Genomic DNA, 9,600 nt, shown 5'->3' with positions numbered 1-9,600 from the left:
CGGACTCCATCTTGACTACGGGTGCTGCCTGTACAGAATTTGTACATTCTCGTCATGACTGCACGTATTTTCTCCGGGTGCTCCTGTTTCCTCCCAAACTCAAAAGATGTACAGGTTTCTAGGTTAATTGGCTTCAGTGAAAGAAATGGTAAATTGTCCCTAGTGTGTAGGATAGTGCTAGTGTATGGGGTGATCACTGGGTCAGTATTGACAGTGGGCCGAATGGCCTGTTTCCACGCTATATTTCTAAACTAAATAACAAAACTAAAGTAAATCCTTATTAGAAGTCAATACTGAGAGTAGAAAAATAGTTAAAGATGCAAACTGGACTCATTCTTATGTTTGGGATGTAGGTAAAGTTAGCAGTGAGGCTGCAGTGCGATGAAACAACTCCTCAGATAATACTTGTGGAGGTTTGGCCCTTTAAATAGAGTCGCAGAGTCGTAGACACATACAGCATGGAAAATACCTCCTCTGGCAGTTCATTCCATACACCCACTACCCTTTGTGTAAAAACGTTACCACTCGGGCTCCTATTTAATCTTTCCCCACTCACTTTGAAATGATTCAGGGTGCTTTGTAGTATTGAAAATTCATTGCTTTATGACTTAAAATAGGCATATTGTATTCCACCAGGAATGTGGAGATAAACGCTTGGTATTGCACAATGGTTGACATCATTTGAGAGAATTTTCTGGTTCAGTTTAGATGAGAGATGCAGCACAAAAATAGGCCCTTTGGCTCACCAAGTCCATGCCAACCAGCGATCCCCATACACTAACACTACGGACATTTTACAATTTTCACCAAGGCAATTAGCCTACGTCTTTGGAGTGTGGGAGTAAACTGGAGCACATGGAGAAAACCCAGAGGCAACGGGAAGAACATACCAACTCTGTACAGACAGCACCTGTAGTCAGGATTGAACCCGAGTCTCTGCCACTGTAAGCCAGCAACTCTACCAGTGCACCACCGTAGCACCCTCTGGTCCGTTATTTCTCATGCTAATGAAAATCTCACTGGACAGTCATGAGTCTGATTCCCATCCTGAACTTAAAAACATGTATTCTCTGGGTTAAGGCTCCGCCAACTATACAGGAAGGGTCTCGACCCGAAACGTCACCCATTCCTTCTCTCCAGAGATGCTACCTGTCCCGCTGAGTTGCTCCAGCATTTTGTGTCTATCTTTGATTTAAACCAGCATCTGTAGTTCTATCCTATACACAACACCACCTTTTTATTTTCAGTTGGAGATGTCCAATATCAGTTCCAAGCCAGAATGTTCAAGAAAGTTTGGGGAAAAAAGTAATGATTTGCCACGAAAGTTCAATTGCTTGAAAGTTCAATATCGAACTAATCAATGAAAAATCTTTAATGTGAAGAAAAAGGTCAAGGGATTGCAGATTGTCAAACCAAAATTTGAAAACAAACAACTTGCCTCATGCAGGGATGACTGTGCAAAAATAGCGGGACAGCTATATTAGACTTTAATAAACGGAATATGAATGTAGAATAAACATGTTGAATACATCCTTGCTATTTCCCTGCTATGTCATTTCAATGTGACCTGCAATGTATTCCACATTATGGAATGTTAGACAGATGAAAACCATCGGTGATAGATGTACCATGGGTTGGTAACGATATGTGCTTTTGTGAAAAAGGCAATTTAAAAAATAGTGAAAAAATTGATTGGAGGAATCATTACTGGTGAAATAAGAAGGAACGAGTTCCACAAAATCATTGCAGAGAAGATTGAGGAAGCTGAATGGAATCGAAATGAAGGTTTGCACAAATTTGATAAATTGGTTGACGAAAGTAAAAAATTAACGCATGCAAGCAACTTGAATAGCAGCACAGGGTGGTGCAGCTGGTAGAGCTGCTGCCTCACAGCACCAGAGATCCAAGTTTGATCCTGACATCGGGTGCTGTCTGTTTGCACCTTCTCCCTGTGACCTCGTGGGTTTCTGCTTGGTGCTCTGGTTTCCTCCCCAATTCAAAAGACATACGGGTTTGTTGGTTAATTGGACTGTAAATCGCCCCTCACGTGTATGGAATGGATGTGAAAGTGTGATAACATAGAACTAGTGTGAACAAGTCATCATGGGCTTAGTGAGCCAAAGGGCCTGTTCCATGCTGTATCTTTGAATCAATCGTCAAAAGCAGAAAGAAAGCCTTTTCAGCAATAGAGCAGAGAGATGGTAGTTAGAGAATACCATTTGGTTAAGCTGTAAAATATAGAAACTGAGCTGAAAGATAGTTGAGCATCAGCATACATGAAGTACTGCAGGTATTAGCCAGCAACTGTGGAGGGAATAGACAGGTGATGTTTTGGGTATCCTCCTATCATTGTCCTCTCCCCACCTCTCTTTTCCAGCTTTCTCCCCACTATTACAATCCCCCCAAACATAGGGTTGCCAACTGTCTCGTATTAGCCGGGACATCCCGTATATTGGGCTAAATTGGTTAGTCCCATGCGGGACCGCCCTTGTCCCGTATTTAACAGCTACTACTCAGGTTGTGGGGACTGTCGGGTCAGAGCGTCGAATCCGGCCCTGCGTCACCAGTCCTGACATAGTGCAGCCCATGGAGTGCAGCAGCAGCAGCATCTCGCCCATGGCCCTGTCGGTCAGCAGCCCGGCCAGCTGTCCGACCTTCGGACCTTCTCTTACCGCCGACATCACCACCTCTCCTTCTCATGGCCGATCATCGGTTCATGAGTTGGGTGGGGTGCCGGACTTTGCGCGCAACGTCGCGCGGGCCAAAACTCCTCAGCTGGCCCGCCGGCTGGGTTTTGTATGCTGTCCAGCACCCGGGCCAACTCATCATTCATCCAGCCTCAGCCGAGTTGATCAACATATTTGTCCCTTATTTTGACCTTTTGTCCCTTATTTGGGAGTGAGAAAGTTGGCACCCCTAACTGAACAGAAACATAGTCTGTCCACCACAGATGCTGCCTGACTGGCTGAGTGGCTGCAGCAGTTGGTGTTTTGCTGAAGATTCCAGCATCTGCAGTCTATTTTGTCTCCATAGTTGAGCATCCGATAGTTAATTATATAAATTTACCCTTTTGCATTGATTAGAAAAAATATGAATATATAGTATATGCTACTCTCCAAATATTCATGCAAAAAATAATGAAGTAAATAGATGGGAGCTCTTGGGGATGAAATGGAATGACATTGCCCCAATTTCTAATGCTATCAATAATAGTAAGATTAAACGAGAACTTACCAGTTTGAAGTTTGATCTTTATTTTATGAGGAGTTATGATGAGGGATTATATGAAGACCCCGCCAGCACGCATGCGCGACATTCTTCAAAGCAGTGGTGTGGAATCACAGAAATAGTAATTGAAATAAACATAGTAAAGATAAGAAGAACTAAGATACCAGTTGACCTTTAGAATAGAGGGCGGGAACGGAGAGTACGTAATCCCTCATCGTAACTCCTCATAAAACAAAGATCAAACTTCAAACTGGCAAGTTCTCGTTTAATCTTACTATTTTACTTCGGAGTCACGTGAGTGACTACGTGAAGATTTTAAAGCTCTGTGTTTTCAAACCGTGGAACAGTCCATGCTTCACTCACTGCCGAAGTCATCCAAGGGAGAAAGTATGTTATCATAATTAAACATGAATCTGTTTTATAAAAACAATAACAATATTTATTTTTTAAGCAGAAAATAATGCTCCCTCGGGCTAAATTATATATTTGCAGAACTTAAAATTCTTTCTGCAAACATTGCAGGTTTGGCAATCGGCTTGTTATAAAATATTTGGAAAGTCCTTTCCGTAGACCATCCTACTGTTGCCAGAATATGGTCCATTGGTACCTCCATATTTCTGGCCGCCAATGTTGCTGCTGCCCTGGTGGAGTGAGATTTAAAAATGTCAGTATCCACCCCAGCAGCTCCCAGAACCTGTCTGAGCCATCTTCAGATGGTTTGTACTGACACCCGACCATGTGGCTGTTTGTAGCTAACCCATAATGTCATTTCGCTCCCTCTTAAGGCTTTAGTTGTGCTAATGTAAAGCAATAGATGTGACATGACACATAAACGGGGGTCAGGTGGATACGCCCGGAATTCTAACATCAGTCCCGAAGTTCCCGGCCTGCTCTGCTTAACCAGCTCCCAGATTCTGAATGTTATCTGGTCTGTTGATGTTACCATATTGTCGGGTCTTAGTTTGTCTAGGGACTGGACCCTTTGGGCTGAGACCAAGGTCATCAGCATGGCAGTTTTTAGAGTGAGCTGCTCCAGAGACAGGGATCTGGCTGGTGACCAACCCCTTAGTAACGTCAGGACGACACTGATGTCCCAGATCTGGGTGTACCTGGGTCTAGGGGGATTGGTGTTATAAATACCCCACATTAGTTTGGCCACCAGTGGGTGAGATCCTATGGACTGCTGTCCTGGTGCCTGCCATAGATAGGCTGACAAAGCACTTCTAGCACTGTTAATTGTGCTATAACTCAGTCCTTCATCGAAGTGAAGGCTGGATAGGAACTCCAGGACGTTCGTAATAGTAGCTGTTCTGTATGCTACCCCAGTCCTCGAGCAGTATGCTTCCCGCTTCCTGATGCTGGAGAGGTACTGCTTCTTGGTTGATTGCCAGTAGGCTGCCGTGATCATGTTCATGGTCCTGTCCGAAAATCCCAGATCCAACAGAGGCCTTTTTAAATTCTGCAAGCCAACAGATTTATCCTGTCATGGCATGGATGACTTTCGCCCATAACAGGATGGGCCAACAGATCTGGTCTTTTGGAAATGGTCATGAGTGGTTCAGTGACCATGTCGAGGGCCACAGGGAACCATGGTTGTGTAGGCCAGTCGGGTACTACCAAAATATCTGAAGCTGAGTCCATTTGTATTTTGCGTAGGACCCGACTGATGAGGCAGAAGGGGGGAAAGGCATAGAAAAACAAATTTACCCAATTCAGCGAAAAAGCGTCCATTGCTGCTGCCTCAGGGTCTGGTTCCCAAGCGACATATGTTGGTAACTGGTGATTCAGTCGGGATGTAAAGAGATCGATATCAGGTGTTCCATACTGCTTTGTAATATCAGCAAATACTTTATGGTTCAACATCCATTCGGTGTTATCATTAAATTTTCTTGACCTGGTGTCTGCCACTGTATTGAGCTTACCTGGTAGGTAAGTCGCTGATAGCCAAATTTGTCTGTCGACACACCATTTCCAGATTGTGTTGACCAGATCGTCACACGATATCGATTTTATTACACCCATGTGGTTAATATAAGCCACCACTTTGGTGATGTCAATTTGTAGGCAGACAGACAAATGGTGCATAGCTGAACAGTAAGCTTTTAGCCCATAAAATGCACACAACATTTCTAGATCATTTATACCCAGTGTCTGTGGTAGAGATGATTCTTGTATGTTCCATCTGCCACCAGTACTAGATATAATGTTAGTTGCTCCCCAGCCCTGAGCACTGGCATCCGTTTGTATCGTGAATGCTGGGTTACTGATAACGATGGGGCTGGAACTATGCCAAATGTTTTCTTTCCACCATTGTAATTCTGAAATTGCTTTAGCTGGTAATTGCATGGGTCGATCAAAATGACCTGCAGGTTGTTTTAACGCTTGCACCTTTGCTTTTTGTAAGTTTTGGTAATGCAAAGGTCCAAATTGAGTAGCTGGAAATGCTGCTACTAATTTCCCAATCACTCTTGCCACCTGTCGAATAGATGGTTGATTAGTAACTATCAATTTGTTGCAGGCTTGCACCAATTCTGCTGTTTTGTCTTTTGGCAATGTTACAGACATGTGGATAGAGTTAATTGTGAGTCCCAGATAGTCCATAGTTGTGGATGGCGTCAACTTAGATTTATCTGGATGTATAACAAATCCCAGTGTTTCAAACAAATGTTTGGTAGTTAATATCGCTGATTTAGCTAATTCCAGGGTTTTCCCCACTATCAAAATATCAAGATATGCCATGACAATATGTTTTTGTTTTCTTAGTATTGCCAAGGCTGGTTTTAATATCTTGGTAAACAGTCTTGGGGCTGATGTTAATTCATTAGGCAACGCTTTGTACTGCCATAGTTGCCCCATCCAGTTAAACTTTAGGTATCTACGATGATCCTTGTGAATGGGTACTGAATAGTATGCATCTTTCAAATCGATGCATGCCATGAAGTATCCTCTGAAAATTAATTGTTTGGCAGTAACAAATGTTTCCATTTTGAAATGTATATACCTGACAAAAGTATTCAGTGTCGTTAAGTCAATGATGATGCGACACCCACCATCTTTCTTGGTTTTTGTGAAAATATTCGATACAAATTCCAAAGAGTCATGGTCCGTTTTCTCTATGACTCCTTTTGTATGTAACCTCACCAGTTCTGCATGTCCCTCGTATTTTTCCCTTTGTGAGAGTGTAAACTCCCTGTGAGGTACATGTTGTACTGGTGGCATACTTTTTTGGATGAATTCAATTTTCTATCCCTGAATACTTTGTAGTATATATTTATCAAGGGTGATAGTCCTCCATGCTTCCAAAAACAAGTGTAACCTTCCCCCTGTTAGTACAGGCCTTACACCTTTTATGTTCTGGAAGGAACCAGACCCACCTACCTCCATGGTTACCAGTAGTGTGTTCATTTCCTCGGCTTCTGTTTCTTCGTTGGCCGAGGTGCCAGAGTGTGGGGTTGGCGCATCTTCCATGGGGTCCGCTCTGGACCCTGACCTAAAAAAGACCTCTGGGGATGATGTGCGGCCCCCATGCTTTCACCAGCACCCTGGTGTTGACACCTGCTGGTGGATGCATAGAGGTGCTGCCACCTGGGTTGTGTGGCTTTACTCGTTCCTGGACCTGCCCTCATGAGTCCAAGCGCACTCGACTCCTCGTCCAGATCTTTGACTTGTTTCGACAAGTTCTTCCCAAACAGCAAGATTTGTGGTTGTGCAGTTGCAGATTTGCACAACCCTGTAAATTTGGGATTGAGGGCAGGTCTTATGGCGTCCTTCTGCAGGCTGTTTATCTCATACTGTGTGTTGCACAGTAGAGCCAGTGTGTCCTGCTGGTTTTCGGTCATTTCGACCTCATCCACAGAACGAGCATAGGACGTGATAGCTGACGTCAGGAGCTTTAAGATTTTCTGGAGCTTCACCTCCTGGGTTCTTATGCCCAACCCAATGTACCCCCAGATTTGGCTGTTAACGGCCGGTACATTGAGTGAGATGCAATTCTCCGGAGGCGTGTATCTGTCCATAGCCTCATTGACTACCTGTTCTTGTAGCGGGTGGACGGACAGGTAGTCTATACTGGCCGCCAGTTTCGCTCGTGGTGTAACCGCAAACCGGTTCACCACTCCCAGCAGCTCTTCCTGGTCCTGCACCCCCAGCACACTGCTGTTGTCTTCAGCCACGAGCCCCTCTTCCAGGCCAGCCCAGCCCTGGCCCCCAACGCTACCCTCTGTCGAGGGAGTTGCGATGGACAGCGCCGGATACGGACGGCTACTGTGTGGGTGTGCGAGCACTACCATGGCGGGCTTGCTCCATATCCCGGAGCAAGTCCCACTGGAGCATCTGCTCCATCAACCGCTCCATGCGGGATAAACGGTCACCTTTGCTGCTCTCGGGCAGCGCGGCTTCCTGACCGGACTCGTCCGAGTCTATCGGCCGGACCGACTTCTGCTTTGCCTTGCCTCCAACCCGCTGCGGTGGTTCGAGCTGAGCCGCTTGCGGCGTTCGGCTTGGCTGTGCAGAAATTGCGTCGGTGACTGTGGACCGCAGCGAGTGCGGTCCAGGTGCCGCCGGTCGCCCCCCACTGCTGGAACCCTCCTGGGCCATCACAGTCGTATGGGGTGTGACCTTCTTCATTTTTCTGCCCTTGTCCATGTTCTCTAGAAGCACAGAACACAACAAGGTTTGGGAATAACGACCTCAGAATAAGCTTAACTTACCTGTAGGTCCCGTTTTAAACTCTGTTGCGGGAGAGCTCGTTCCCCCGCCCATTGCTGTTGCACTGCATGAGACGCTATGTCGCGCATGCGAGCTGATGGGGTCTTCACGTAGTCACTCACGTGACTCCAAAGTAAAATACCAGAATAATAGAACATAAAATATATTTTACTGGCTGGATTATAGTTCAGCCTTCTTTTCTACGTTTGATGTTTGCAATTAGAATTTATTTTGCATTGAAATTCATGTAATCAGGTACTTATTATCAGATGGCTCTGTGGTTTAGTTGGGTAAAGTGCCTGTCTAGTAAACAGGAGATCCTGGGTTCAACTCCCAGCAGGGCCTTGATGCAAAATGTCTAATTAATTTTTGACTTTGCACAACAAAATAACTGAGGATAACATTTCTGTTTGTTCAGGAACCAGCAAGGAAATGATTATAAAAGGCTATTTGAAACTCATTGCAGGGCAGCTCTCAAATGTTCCATGTTTGCTAATGCAATAAACTCAAGCCTGATCAAAATTTGGGCGTAAAGGAAATAAAGAGACAGTGCTTGTGAATAGAAGAAGGGTTTCTGAAGAAGGGTTTCGGCCCAAAACGTTGCCTATTTCCTTCGCTCCATAGATGCTGCTGCACCCGCTGAGTTTCTCCAGCTTTTTTGTGTACCTTGTGAATAGAGTTGAGTTGAAGCCCAAGGAGAATCATCAACATTCGTTTGTAATTCTTATGCTGTTCCCACATTCATCACTTGTAATTTCATACAAATTACAACAATGGTTCGTATTTTGTGTCCAAGTAGAGATTTGGGCGATATCTGTGGTTGATTGACTAAGTCGCTGCAAAGACCATGCTTCTGGCAGAAGACTCCAGAATTGGTAGTAACATTCTCAGGAGGTTAAGATGGAGAAATGTGTAAGTGCCAGAGATTCCAGATCTGTGGATTTCTCTATTGGAGTGACTGCAGATGCTCACGATTGATCGGATTCCACGTTTAGAACAATCAATTATTTTTTTACACAAAGAGTCAGCGCAGATGGTAATCGGGGAAGGTAAACTTGGGGGGGGGGGGGAGGGATAGTGGAGTGTGGCATAGAAGTGGAGTTTAATGCTGATAAATGTGAGGTGTTACACCTTGGCAGGACAAATCAAAATAGGACGTACATGATAAATGGTAGGGAATTGAAAAATACAGTTGAACAGAGGGATCTGGGAATAACCGTGATTAGTTCCTTGAAGGTGGAATCTCATATAGATAGGGTGGTAAAAAAAGCTTTTGGTATGCTAGCCTTTATAAATCAGAGCATTGAGTATAGAAGCTGGGATGTAATGTTAAAATTGTACAAGGCATTGGTGAGACCAAATCTGGAGTATGGTGTACAATTTTGGTCGCCCAATTATAGGAAGGATGTCAACAAAATAGAGAGAGTACAGAGGAGATTTACTAGAATGTTGCCTGGGTTTCAACAACTAAGTTACAGAGATAGGTTGAATAAGTTAGGTCTTTATTCTCTGGAGCGCAGAAGGTTAAGGGGGGACTTGATAGAGGTCTTTAAAATGATGATAGGGATAGACAGAGTTGATGTGATCAAGCTTTTCCCTTTGAGAGTAGGGAAGATTCAAACAAGAGGACATGACTTCAGAATTAAGGGACAGAAGTTTAGGGGT

At 44.4% G+C, this 9,600-nt stretch overlaps 1 non-coding gene across 1 annotated transcript; it reads left to right on the top strand.

The window, feature by feature from the left end:
- The first annotated feature begins 8,206 nt into the window (after nucleotides 1-8,206).
- trnat-agu lies at nucleotides 8,207-8,280 on the top strand. The gene has a single exon. It is a non-coding gene; the product is annotated as a tRNA-Thr (tRNA).
- The last annotated feature ends 1,320 nt before the right edge of the window (nucleotides 8,281-9,600 follow it).

This window comes from Amblyraja radiata, chromosome 36 (assembly GCF_010909765.2).
Source record: "Amblyraja radiata isolate CabotCenter1 chromosome 36, sAmbRad1.1.pri, whole genome shotgun sequence".
In the NCBI taxonomy this organism is placed as follows: Eukaryota; Metazoa; Chordata; class Chondrichthyes; order Rajiformes; family Rajidae; genus Amblyraja; species Amblyraja radiata.
Note: the sequence above shows the minus strand (reverse complement) of the source record. Positions and strands in the feature narration are given on the sequence as shown.